The following is a 12,321-nucleotide window of genomic DNA, read 5'->3' on the forward strand; positions in this document are numbered from 1 at the left end:
GGAGTTTTAAAAGGCACCTTTTATCAGTCAACAAACTCCAAGAAGAGTTTTTCATCCCCTCACAAATGGCCTCGAGCCCTGGGTTGGCTAAAAGTAAAGGACCTGAATAGTGCACAATTGGAGCAGGGGTTAGGGCATCTGAATTGCTAGATGACTGCCCTATCAAATTATTAAATTTTCTTTCTAAATCGCTGGTAGACTCGAAATTCGATGCATGGTGATCTTTGAATCTAACTTCCAAATGCGAATGGATAAAATCCTTTTGCTAGACGAAATTTGTTGAAAAGCCCTTCCTCCAATGCATAATCCACCAACTCCTCCTCCTCCATGTGGGTTTGATAGTAAGAAACTAACATATCATCTGAAAAAACATATTTTATGAGTAGTTGTGTGTCTTCAAAGGGTTTATCATGACGATGATCTTTCTACTTAAAAAATATACATCATGTGAATAAAAATATCATGGTTATCATTTAATCTTATTTTTCATTTTGACAAGGATATCAAAGCCTAACATTCTCTAGAGCCCATTCGCTCTTCGTCAAAACTACGCCTCGCTCTAGTCAGAAACTCCACACCCCTTTCTTTGCCTGCAATTTTTCCATGGGCCTATAGGGTTTCTCCATAATTATTTAATTCCTCTCCTATGGTAGAGATGTTGTGATGTCCTCTTTAACATTTTGACCCCGTAAACAAAAATAAGATATTATAGCTATAATTAATAATTAAGCCACTCTAGATCCATCTTAACTATAGATCTACCAAGTGCCAAGATGAAGGAATCAAATATTTCATAAGGCGCAGACATGAAAAAATAAAAAAAATTGAAAAAACAAAATAGCTTGCAAATTCAACTACCTTTTTTTCAAAAAATATTAAAACATTTATATTATTGGATAACTTTTTAAAAAATTAAATATTTATTATATTTGAATAATATTTTTCTTACATTATGGTAAAATAAGTTTTGGGGCCTTTTCATTAATTTGGAATCTCATTTTCCCACTCATCAAATAAATTTAAGAGGGTATGGCCAAGGAGGATTGGTGGGGTATGGCCAAGGAAGATTGGCGGGCAAACCGGGTTGATAGAATTCAGGTAACAACATAATAGAGGGTATGGCCAAGGAGGATTGGCAGGGGTATGGCCAAGGAGGATTGCCAAAGTAGTGGGAGTTTCCACTGATACATCAGCTTTGAAACAAGAATATGAAGAGTTTAATAGGGATATGGAAGATACCATATTGAGAAAAATGAAGCAGAGGCTTTGCAAATGGAACAAATCATTGGATTGCTTCATTGTGCAAATGTGGCATCTTTCACCAAAGAGAGGGATAAGATGTATTACGAGAAAAGGCTCTTTTTTGGAAGTCATTCTTTGCCTCCCTTACAATCATAATTTTACTGTCCAATTTATTGAGAGGTAATGGAAGACCATGTTGAGATTTCTTCTTGTCAAACTTGACAGAAGTTCTATTGAAATATGGTTTATAGAGGAGAACACTACTTGTCTTGTGACTAATCAAGTGCTAATCAATAAAGAGTTCAGACGAAATATCATACTCTGAAGGTCTATAGAAGAGTGGAAGGATAGAAATACAATGGTCACAATAAATTCATTGAAACCTAATATGGATTTTGATGAGGAGCAGACAGTGTTGTATGCTCTTAATGAATTACTAAGGTTAAGCGAGCAGAAAGAAATGCACAGATAATGGAAAGGAGAAGAAGGTTACATTTGTATTTTAGTTGGCCTTTTGGGACGGAATAAGCCATTGATTAGGAACAAAACGGTAGCATTACTTTGTAGCTTGATAAAGGACAACAGTCATAATAAGGTGAACATAGATGAGGTGGATCATGCTATTGATTTTATTATTCGTTCACTTACACATGATATTGGAAAGGGTATGAAAGTCATGGAATTTCTTTTAGAGATTTCAAAGGATATCGCTGTGTGTGAACAGATTGGCAAGGTACAATTTTGTATCCTCCTCCTTGTTACAATTTCAAATAGATAGTTCGAATTAGGAAAAGATGATGAAGCGATGAGATTTGGTTGGGGTAAATGAACAAGAGAGGTGATGTGAGCAACTCAAGAAGACTTGAGTCAGACCTTCTTAGAATGCTATCAAGGCATGGGGTATGCATGTCCTCAAGCAAAAAATGGTAATGGAGTTGCCAAGAAGGGAAGATACAATGCCCAGGGTGAAGAAGGAATAAAGTGCTTACCATTCCAATTACAATGCCTCTAGCAATACCCAGAAATGTCTATGATGTGCAGATCTTACTCCTCATTACAATAGTCATGTTCATCATCATTTAAGTTTTTATACTTACTAATTACTTAATTCTCTATCCTGCAAATGTTCAACAAATTTTAAATTTACAAATCACAAGACATTAGTTCCAATGATCTCAGAAAATGTTTATTTTAACTTGAATTCTGGCCATACTGTTGTTAAAGGTCTAACTTAGGGCAATTTTCTGATTCACAAACTAAGGTTTATTTTGCATTAATTCACAAAATAACCTTGAAGCCTATTTCTCAACATTTAATTATTTCCTCCATGTCATTTTTATCCCTCTATTTATATGTATATTGACCTCATATCAGTTATAAAGGCATCAATTAATCTAATAAAATCACTCAAATATGACTTTCAAAGTCCACTGTTAGTAGCATCCGTGCTGAGCTAAGTTTTGATAGCTTGGAATCACATGAATTACATTTTCCAAGGGTTTTATGTTTGTTATTGAAAAAGTGAATCGTTTTTTTTCCTTTCCCCTTTAGTTAATTTAGTTTGGAAAGAAATATCACAGTTGACTAGTCATGAAAAAATCAATGGGATAAGGATTTCTTAAGGAAGTGTTTTGAACATTGGTGTCGTGACAATTCTATTGTGAGTCACAAGGCTTGGCCTTGCTTTGTTTTGTGGGGGATCTGGCTAGCAAGGGACAAAGCACTATTCTAGGGAATAGATACACATCCAAGAAAGTGGCCCATCAAATCAAGAGTGCTTATGGGGAAACAGGAAAATTTCAATGCTCAAAGCTACAAGGGTTTTAATTGAACCTGTGGTTGACTATTTAGTGGCTTGGGGCTATTTTAATGGGGCTTGACAAGGGATCGTGTATCATTTTGGTTCTGGCTGCATTTTATTTCCATCACTTTCCCATTAAATTATTACAAAATATTAGGTTGGACATGGAACTAAGAATTGAGTTGAGCTCTATGCCTTATTTCTTTTGATGAACTATGCTACAGATAGGGGAATTCTCAAACTTCAAGTATTGTGAGATTATAATTATTAATAGATTGGGCTAATGGGAAAAATATGATTGAAAACGTGTTTTTGAGCTCAGTCATGAGCATAGTTGTGGAGATTAAAACAAGGTTTGGGTCTAGATTTTTCCTTCACATATATTGGGAATGTAATATAAAGGTGAAACGGTTCTCAAAAGATTCCTTGTCTCTACAAGAAGGAATCATCATAGTTTAAGAATTTAGAGATGGACCCTTGGTTTCAACGAGCTCCCTTTTTAAATAGTTTGGAAGATGACGTTTCTCTATTTTTCTTATAAAAATAGATTAGCAGTGCTATTAATGGCTTAGGAGGACTAAGTATTCGAGGTAGGTTTTGGGTTGCTTCGATGTTTATCTAAATGTCTCTTTTGGAGAACTACAATAAGCAATATTTGGGACATGCTATTGACAACAATAATATATTTTATGGGCTGAAAGACCAAGGATAATGTATATTTTTTATTTCCTCCTAAAAATATCAAATATAAAGTTTTTTCCCATGGAAAATAACTATATTTTTCCAAGACAATATCCATTCATAACATAACAACACCAAATAAAAGAAATAAGACTCCTAGCTTGAGAATTTGTAGGCTAGCATAAGATGAATGTTTTTGTAACTTCATATTTTATTGGTTTTGTAACTTCGTATTTTATTGATATTTTAGCATTGGGAATTTATGTGAACGAGATTGGATTGCAATGAAATCATTTTTTTATCTACGTTTCATATATGGTGATTTGCAGTTCAGAGGGATCTTCATGAGGTGGAGGGATTTGAAGGAGAAAAGTGATATATGATGCAGTAGTAGCGGGAAATTTGAAGCTACATAGTCCCATATCCTTTGCAATCTCGGATTTTGCAGGGTCCTATTTTTCTCTGCAAGAGTTTTTTATCTATCAAGAGTATGCTCTCAGTGCAAAATAATCCCGCCATCAGTGACAGGAGGGTCAGGGTTCGATTCCTGTTGGCTTCAATAGGGAGTCTTTTAAGATAGAGAGTTTGATTCCCACTGGCTACAATAGGGAGTCTTTTAAGATATATTATGGAGAACATTTTCTTTTGCAGCCGGACTCAGGTTTGACCAATTAGAAGACACAGTCCGTGGAAACATGCTTTTCCTGGCTAAGGAATTTTTAAATAATTCCTCTCTTCTTTTATTTCATTCTCTCTATCACTCCTCATGTATTTTCCGCCGTTCAATTATCTGTTCGTGGGAATCCTCATCCCAGAAATGCTTGTAATCAAGAGGCCCTACTTGGATTCCTTTCTACCATCACATATGATCCACACCAATCATTGCACACTTCATGGAAAGCACACGTTTCATTCTACGAGTGGAAGGGCGTCAAATGAAGTTGGTGCAGACAGATAGTTGTTTCACTAAATGTTTCAGGCATGGAATTTCAATGTACAATATCTCCTCTGCTCGACAATCTCTCCTTTCTTAGGATTCTTGACCTTAGAAAGAAAAACTTCCATGGTCACATTACCTATCAATTCAGAAATTTGTATCGCTTAAACAAGCTTGCCCTGTCTTGGAATGGACTCCAAGTTTTATTCCACCCACTCTTAGTATGTGTCGTAGTTTACATAACTCCTCTATGTACACTAACAATCTCACAGGTACAATCTTGGCATGGTTGGGAAACATATCCTCTTTGGAACACATCGACCTAGGTAGCAACAACATTCACAAGAGTATTCCATCCGAATTGGGCATGCTAACCCTGGTGAGATGTATAAATCTGCAGATGAACAATCTCATAGGAAAAATTCCATCACCCTTGTCTAACTACTCCAGTCTTGAAGTATCCATTATTGAGGCTGACCAGTTCACTGGTAACATTCCTGTCGAGCTGTGTACCAAGGGCACTCATATGTGTGGTAATCAATTGAGTGGCAGCATTCCTGCTTCCCTCTTCAACTGCACGATCCTTCAACATTTTGATGTACCGTACAACCATCTCAGTGGAGTAGTGCCCATGGAGTTTGATAAGCTGACGCAGCTCAAGTGGCTTAACTTAGGAAGTAATAACCGGGTTAGCGGCAACACTGCTAGCCTACCTATTCTTACTACCATTACTAATTGTTCCAACTCACAAAATCTATATTTATTTTGTAACCATTTTAAGGGACATTTTCCCTCTTCCATGGGTCATCTCCCTACTAAACTATACTACATAAACTTTGGAGTGAACGAATTAACAGGAGATATACCTCCATAGATTAGAAACTTGACTAGTTTAACTAAGCTTCATTTATATATCAATAATTTTACAGGGCCTATCCCTTTTACACTTAATACCCTTCAAAACTTGCAACAGTTAATTATCATAGAAAACTATTTACTAGGAAACATCCCTTCAAATATTGGGAAACTCAAATGCTTAGGGCTTTTAAGTCTCTTTAAAATTAATTTTGATGGAAGAATCCCTGATTCTATTGAAGACCCCCAACAACTAAGATATCTAGATCTTTCTTATAACCAATTATCACGTAATATACCTACAAATCTGGGGAAATGTGTGAATTTACTAAAGCTAGACCTATAATACAACAGGCTCATTAGGAAAATACCTCCAGAAGTTGTAGGGCTTGAAAATTTAGCTTTGTATTTCAACCTTTCAAACAACTTATTACATGGACCTATGCCTTTATGATTAAGCAAGATGGCTATGCTTCAAGCTATAGATATTTCTGTGAATCAATTGACGGCAACATTCCAAGTACACTCCAAAGCTGTGAAGAACTAGAGTACCTCAATCTTTCCCACAATGCCCTTGAAGGTCCAATTCCAATCACAGTCAATGAACTTCAAAGCCTTGAGGATATGGATTTATCCTACAATAATTTATCAGGTGGAATACCCTTATCATTGGAAAAGCTCAAAATGCTTCGGCATTGTAATTTTTATTTCAACAATTTGTCAGGAGCAGTCCATAAAGGAGGAATTTTGAAAGGTCTTAGTGCCATGGCATTCATGGGAAATCTTGTTCTATGTGGACCTTGGGTAAGTCTGCCACCATGCCATGCTCACAAACATCAAAATGTTTGGAATACAAAAATAGTTATCATACCTATGGTTATTGCTGTTATGGTTGTTGTATTGTGTTTATTTTTAGGAATCTTGCGGATTCAAAATAGCAAGAAACATATTCATAGAGAGGACAAGGCATGCTTCACTGCAAGGCGTCGAAGAATTTCATATGGAGAGATCATAACTGCAACAAATGAATTTAGTGATGCCAACTTGTTAGGAGTTGGTAGTTTTGGAAAAGTGTACAAAGAGGTTCTAAATGATGGCACAATTGTTGCTATCAAGATTCTCAATTTGGAAAATGAGGGGGGCGACAAGGATTTTCACAAGGAATGCGATGTTTTGGGTAAAGTTATGCACTGAAATTTGATTAGAATCATAACATGTTATTGAGACCTCCAATTGAAAGATTTGCAAAATCGAAGCTTAGAGAAGTGTTTATATCCTAATGACCAAGAAGAAAGTAATTTTGGCTTGTTTAAAAGGTTGAATATAGCAATAGATATCGCACAAGCATGAAATATCTCCATCACCATTGTTTCGTGCAAGTACTCCATCGTGATTTGAAACCTAGCAATGTGCTTCTGGATGAAGATATGACAACATATTTAACAAAATTTGACATTGCTAGTATACATTTTGCAAATTTGAAGGATTCAGAGATCACTTCAACACATGCACTCAAAGTGTCAACAGGCTACATTCCTCCAGGTATTATGTGAACTAAATAGCATATCAAACAAATGTTAGATATTATATGAACTAGATATCATACTAAGCAATGTTGTCAATGTCATGTTTTTATTAAAATTTGTATATTATAAACCTTATGATGAGAATGTTTCAATGTAGAATATGGATTGGGTGGATGTGCCACAACAAAAGGTGATGTTTATAGCTACAGAATAGTGTTACTGGATATTTTGACTAGAAATAAGCCCACACAAAACATCTTTGTGGAAGAAATGAACTTGTTGAAATGGGAGGGTAGTGATTTTCTAAGCCAAGTAAAAGTTGTGGTCGATGGGAGTCTATTGAGGAGGACAAGTATGAGCACTATACAAGATAAGGAGTTGAATTGCCTTAGTCAACTCATAAGTGTGGGTTTTCTCTACACAAAAGAATCTCCTGAAGCATGACCTACTATGATGGACATTGTTAGTACATTGCAAATCATCAAAGAAACTTTTTTGGGAGCTACAGGGATTCCAAAATTTCAATAAAAAATATCACATTTACTAGGCAGTACAAGTACTACTCATAACAGCATTGGAAAAGGCCAAAGTTCTTCTAGTTTATTGTAAGGGAGTAGTGGTTGAATAATTGAACCATGAAGTAATTTGATCCATTGTCAGTTGTTTAACTAAACCATGAAGTAATTTGAGTCATTTGTCATTAGTTCCATCTAGTTCAAGGCTTATTCTTCTCTCCTCTATGCATCTTATTTGTAGTTCTATTCCCCTCTCCTTTATGTGGCATGTCTATTGTAACTTGTTGGGTCCATGAGCATGAACAATAAAGTGAAATATGCCATAAATGGTGTCTTGTAAATGTTTCTACAACTATAAAATCCCTTGTCCTTATTTTAGAGAAACTTTATGTATATCAATCTTATTGTTCAATATTCTTCTACAACTATAGTAAAATGCAAATGTTCCAAATATAGATAGACCAAAAGTTTTGTATTTTTTTTAAAGGATGTGCTATCACTCAAGAAAAAATTTCTAAATTGTTCACATCAGTTCGATTGTTTGTCAAAGGGTTGGTGTCAATTTTGGGTCTAGTCTTTTCATCTGGTTTTAGAGTCTAAACAGTTTGAATAAGAGTCTTGTTAGTAAGTCAAAAGGGGTCAATTCTCTGTTTTCGTCTATCATTGGTCTCATATCTAGTGCATTTTCATGAGTATCCTGTATCGTGTTCCATTCTGCATACACATATTCTCAAGAGTGCTTGATATGGGAATGCAAATTTTTGCCATCTTGGCAAAAGGTAGCAATAGTAAAGCTCTGTTTCTTCTTCTGTTACTTTTCGTTGGTCACACAATTGGGAGGCTTATTGCTTTTGTTTTAGACCGAGAAGGTGGATATAGCTTCTTCAACTCACTGGCCCAATTTCTCCTGAATGACGTAACTCAAATTGGGCCACGTGAGCAATTATTTACGCTGCGTTTACTTAAACAAGTGCCAAATCTCAGAAACATCTTATCAGGTATCCTGAATTTGAAAGTCACTAAGAAAAAGGAACTTGATGAAACTATCTATTAGAAGATGGTTCTAAAATATTCTTCATACGCAAGTTTTGAAGAGTGAGGCCTACACAAATGGTGATTTATGTGGAAGTCTTCGAAGAGAATTTTACAGGATGGATGAGATGATGCGTGGGCAAAGGGGCTGGAGGAAATTAGCTATACTTGGGGATAAGTTCAACAAATTCACTGGCTTATTAGAGGGATTTATTTGGTCTTCTTCTCCAAGAAACATAGAGAACAAAGATAAAGATCAAGAAGATGACTGGGCATTTGAACAGGGACCACATGCTGATTTTTCTGGGCCAACTTCTGGAAGCGCGGCATGTGTTGCACTTTTTCAAAATAATCAGCTTATTGTGGCAAATGCTGGTGATTCCCATTGTGTCCTCTCAAGAAAGGGTCAGGCATACAACTTGTCACGAGATCACAAGCCAGAGCTTGAGATCGAAAGGGATCGAATTCTTCGAGCTGGAGGATTCATTCATGCTGGACGTATCAATGGAAGCTTAAATTTGGCGAGGGCTATTGGAGATATGGAATTCAAACAAAACAAATTTCTCCCTGCTAAAAAAAAGATACGTGGGAGCTCAGCAAATTCCATCTTCAATTTTCTTTCTTCGTCATCTGTGTGGCCTTGGTTCGAATCCGTAGAGGCTCATTTTCTATTTTCTGATAGTTTTGGCTTCAGGAAGTTTCACCATGGGTGGTGCTCTCTTGAGCGAATTGCTGTCGCAAATATTGATACCCGTTGCTGCTGTTATTGGAATTGGGTTCGCGCTGCTTCAATGGCTGTTGGTGTCGCGCGTTAAAGTGGGTTCTGAGAAGGCCTCGTCGCTCAATAATGGAGTGTATAACGAGGTTTTTCTCGACGAACCTGAGGAAGATGGCGGCGATTTAAAAAACGCTGTCCCCAAGTGTGCAAAGATTCAGAATGCCATTTATGTTTACAGAGTACAAATATCTGGGTATTTTCACTGGATGTTTTGGGCTTCTCATGTTTTTGTTCCTTGGCTCCGTGGAGGGTTTTAGCACCCAGCAGCAGCAATGTAACTATGATAAGACAAAGATGTGCAAACCTGCTCTTGCAAATGCATTGTTCAGCACCATAGCCTTCGTGCTTGGTGCTTTTACTTCTGTTCTGTCAGGTTATTTTGGAATGAAAATTGCAACATATGCTAATGCAAGAACCACATTGGAAGCCAGGAAAGGTGTTGGGAAGGCCTTCATTACAGCATTTAGGTCTGGGGCTGTGATGGGATTCTTGCTTGCTGCCAATGGGCTTTTGGTCCTGTACCTCTCCATTAACGTTTTCAAGCTCTATTATGGAGATGATTGGGAGGGCCTCTTTGAGGCGATCACTGGTTATGGTCTTGGTGGTTCTTATGGTGGAATGTTAGCTGCTTGGATGAGGTTGAAATATCCACATATTGCAATAGGTGCCCTAGCTTCATCTGCGCCAATATTGCAGTTTGAAGACATTGTACCATCTGATATATTCTACAATCTTGTTTCAATGATTTCAAATGGGAAAGTGAGAACTGTTTCAAGGTGATACAGCAATCATGGAAAGCATTGGAGACATATGGTGAAAGAGATGAAGGGCTACAAAATCTTAGCAAGAAGTTTCGCATGTGCAGGGATCTCAAAAGCACAAAGGAAGTACAAGACTGGTCAAGCTCAGCATACAGTAACCTTGCTATGGTGAACTATCCATATCCAGCTAGTAATTTCAGGGCAGATGAAAAAGACAATTCAAGAAAAGAAAGCTCAAGACAGTCAGAGTTTGGTATTAAAACTGTGTTTTGTGATTACATAGCACTTTCGTAGTGCGCTGCGAAATTGCTATAGGTGATGCATAATGCACAGCAATTTCGTAGCGCGCTACGAAACTGCTGAAGCTACATAATTTAAACTCTGGCAACCGATTTTGAAGGACCGAGGGGAAATTTTTGAAAAAGGAATATCCTCAAAGGGTCATTTAAAGGTATCAACTTTCAACAAGGGCAAGACAGGTGGAGGAAACATATATTCGAACCCAACTCTAAACTTTTTGTTATAAAGTGATCACATTTACTATAGTCCATGGTATGTCAGACAGCTTGGAGGAGATTTTTGTCTTCACACATGGCAAAGGTTGACAGCACATGATGAGGAACGTGGCACTCTAATAGATTGTTGGGTAATCAAAGAAGATCAACATGGTTAATTAATTCCGAATATCTTTGAAGAAACCAAAAGCATAAAAACAGGACAGTTTCCTACTTCTCAGCAGAAGTAAAGGGATAAAACATTAAGGACCAGTAAGGAGCTTTGAACATCCACCACAGCTAAATTGAAGGAGACCATCCGTCAGAGAAAGAGATTTGATTGTAATTAATGTTATCTACCAGCATGATGAAGAGTTAGAATCCTAATTGTCTTAGGTCTTTAAAACTGCTAGTTTGTAGTCCGTTGTATTTATTAGTTAGTTTCAAATGTTAGTAGGTGTCATCATAGGCAGAATTTGAGTTCCCCTGGAGGAGGAATCTCAGTCATGCAAAAAGCCCTATATATAGCAGAAGAGTTGATGTAAAGTAGGTTGGAAAATTATTCAAAAAAGCTTGGATATTTGGCTTTATGTAAAGACTCTTTTTCAGTAATACAAAATTTGCTTTGCTTCTCAGGACTCAGGAGGGATTCGATGTTCAGAATCTGTTGTGTTGTTCTTTTCCCAATATTTGCAGTGATATGAATGTGTAATCACTTATAACTCACTCATGGTGCTCTAATTTCCTGTATACATTCATATACTGTGTGGTCCTATATGTTTCTGGTATGTTCTAAATGTGTTGAATCCTGAATGCCCTGACTTCTATGTAAGGTTGATGACATTGTTATACTGAAATGATGTTGACTCCATAAGCCCAATGGATAGTTTCTAATTGTGTTTCCACCACTCACATTTTACCTTTGTTTCATACGAGTTAGCCATCTTTATCATAATTAGAAAAATCATTAACCCTTTGAGAGAGCCCTCTCAGGTTGGGGAGGCTAAGCCTCAGCCTAAAGTAGGTTTGAAACAGTTACTTGAAGTCTTCTTGGTCTGCAGCCTTCCAGGGCCTGATTTTGAGATAACAGGATGAAAGAACATGTCAGCAATTTTGTTTCCACGAGCATTCATGAAACATGAACATGTTGAAAAAAATGAAGCTTAAAATATTTTTTATATGTTCCTCCTTTACACCAGCACTATGAAGCCACAGTTGTATCAGAAGATCAATTTGTACTTGACACAGTTCTACCTTATTCCCAAAACAGTTAAGAATTAGTTTGGACACCTAATTTCCATAGGAGGTAGTTGTAGGTTGAAATCTATAGCACAATTATTATAATTAGTTCAAGATTTGGACTTGAATTATGTTTTAAAATATTATTGTGACATCGATTTTAAATAGGACTGTTATCTCTGATATGCCATGAAGGTAACTCTTCTGCTTTTCAACACAAGATATGATTTGCAACATGATAAATATGGATTTTAGATGGATTTGGGGGTTTTTTTTGTTTATCAGCATGAACTCTTTCAGGCACAAACACTATGAATAATCCATTTCAGAAATATTCATTTGTTAATATGGAACAAAAGTGCTGAGAATATACACAGGTGAATCAGATTTCTGTTTATATCCATAGATTGGACCCCAGTAATGTGTTGTTCATCAGGAGTGTTGTATTTGACAATTGGGA

General features: G+C 36.6%; 1 pseudogene; it reads left to right on the plus strand.

Moving 5' to 3' along the window:
- The first annotated feature begins 8,633 nt into the window (after positions 1-8,633).
- On the plus strand, positions 8,634-9,624 carry LOC149195854 (putative protein phosphatase 2C 11 pseudogene; annotated as a pseudogene).
- Positions 9,625-12,321: the final 2,697 nt, after the last annotated feature.

This window comes from Pinus tabuliformis, chromosome 2_2 (assembly GCF_031772625.1).
Source record: "Pinus tabuliformis cultivar Carrire ecotype Pingquan chromosome 2_2, CPIR1, whole genome shotgun sequence".
NCBI classification, from domain to species: domain Eukaryota; kingdom Viridiplantae; phylum Streptophyta; class Pinopsida; order Pinales; family Pinaceae; genus Pinus; species Pinus tabuliformis.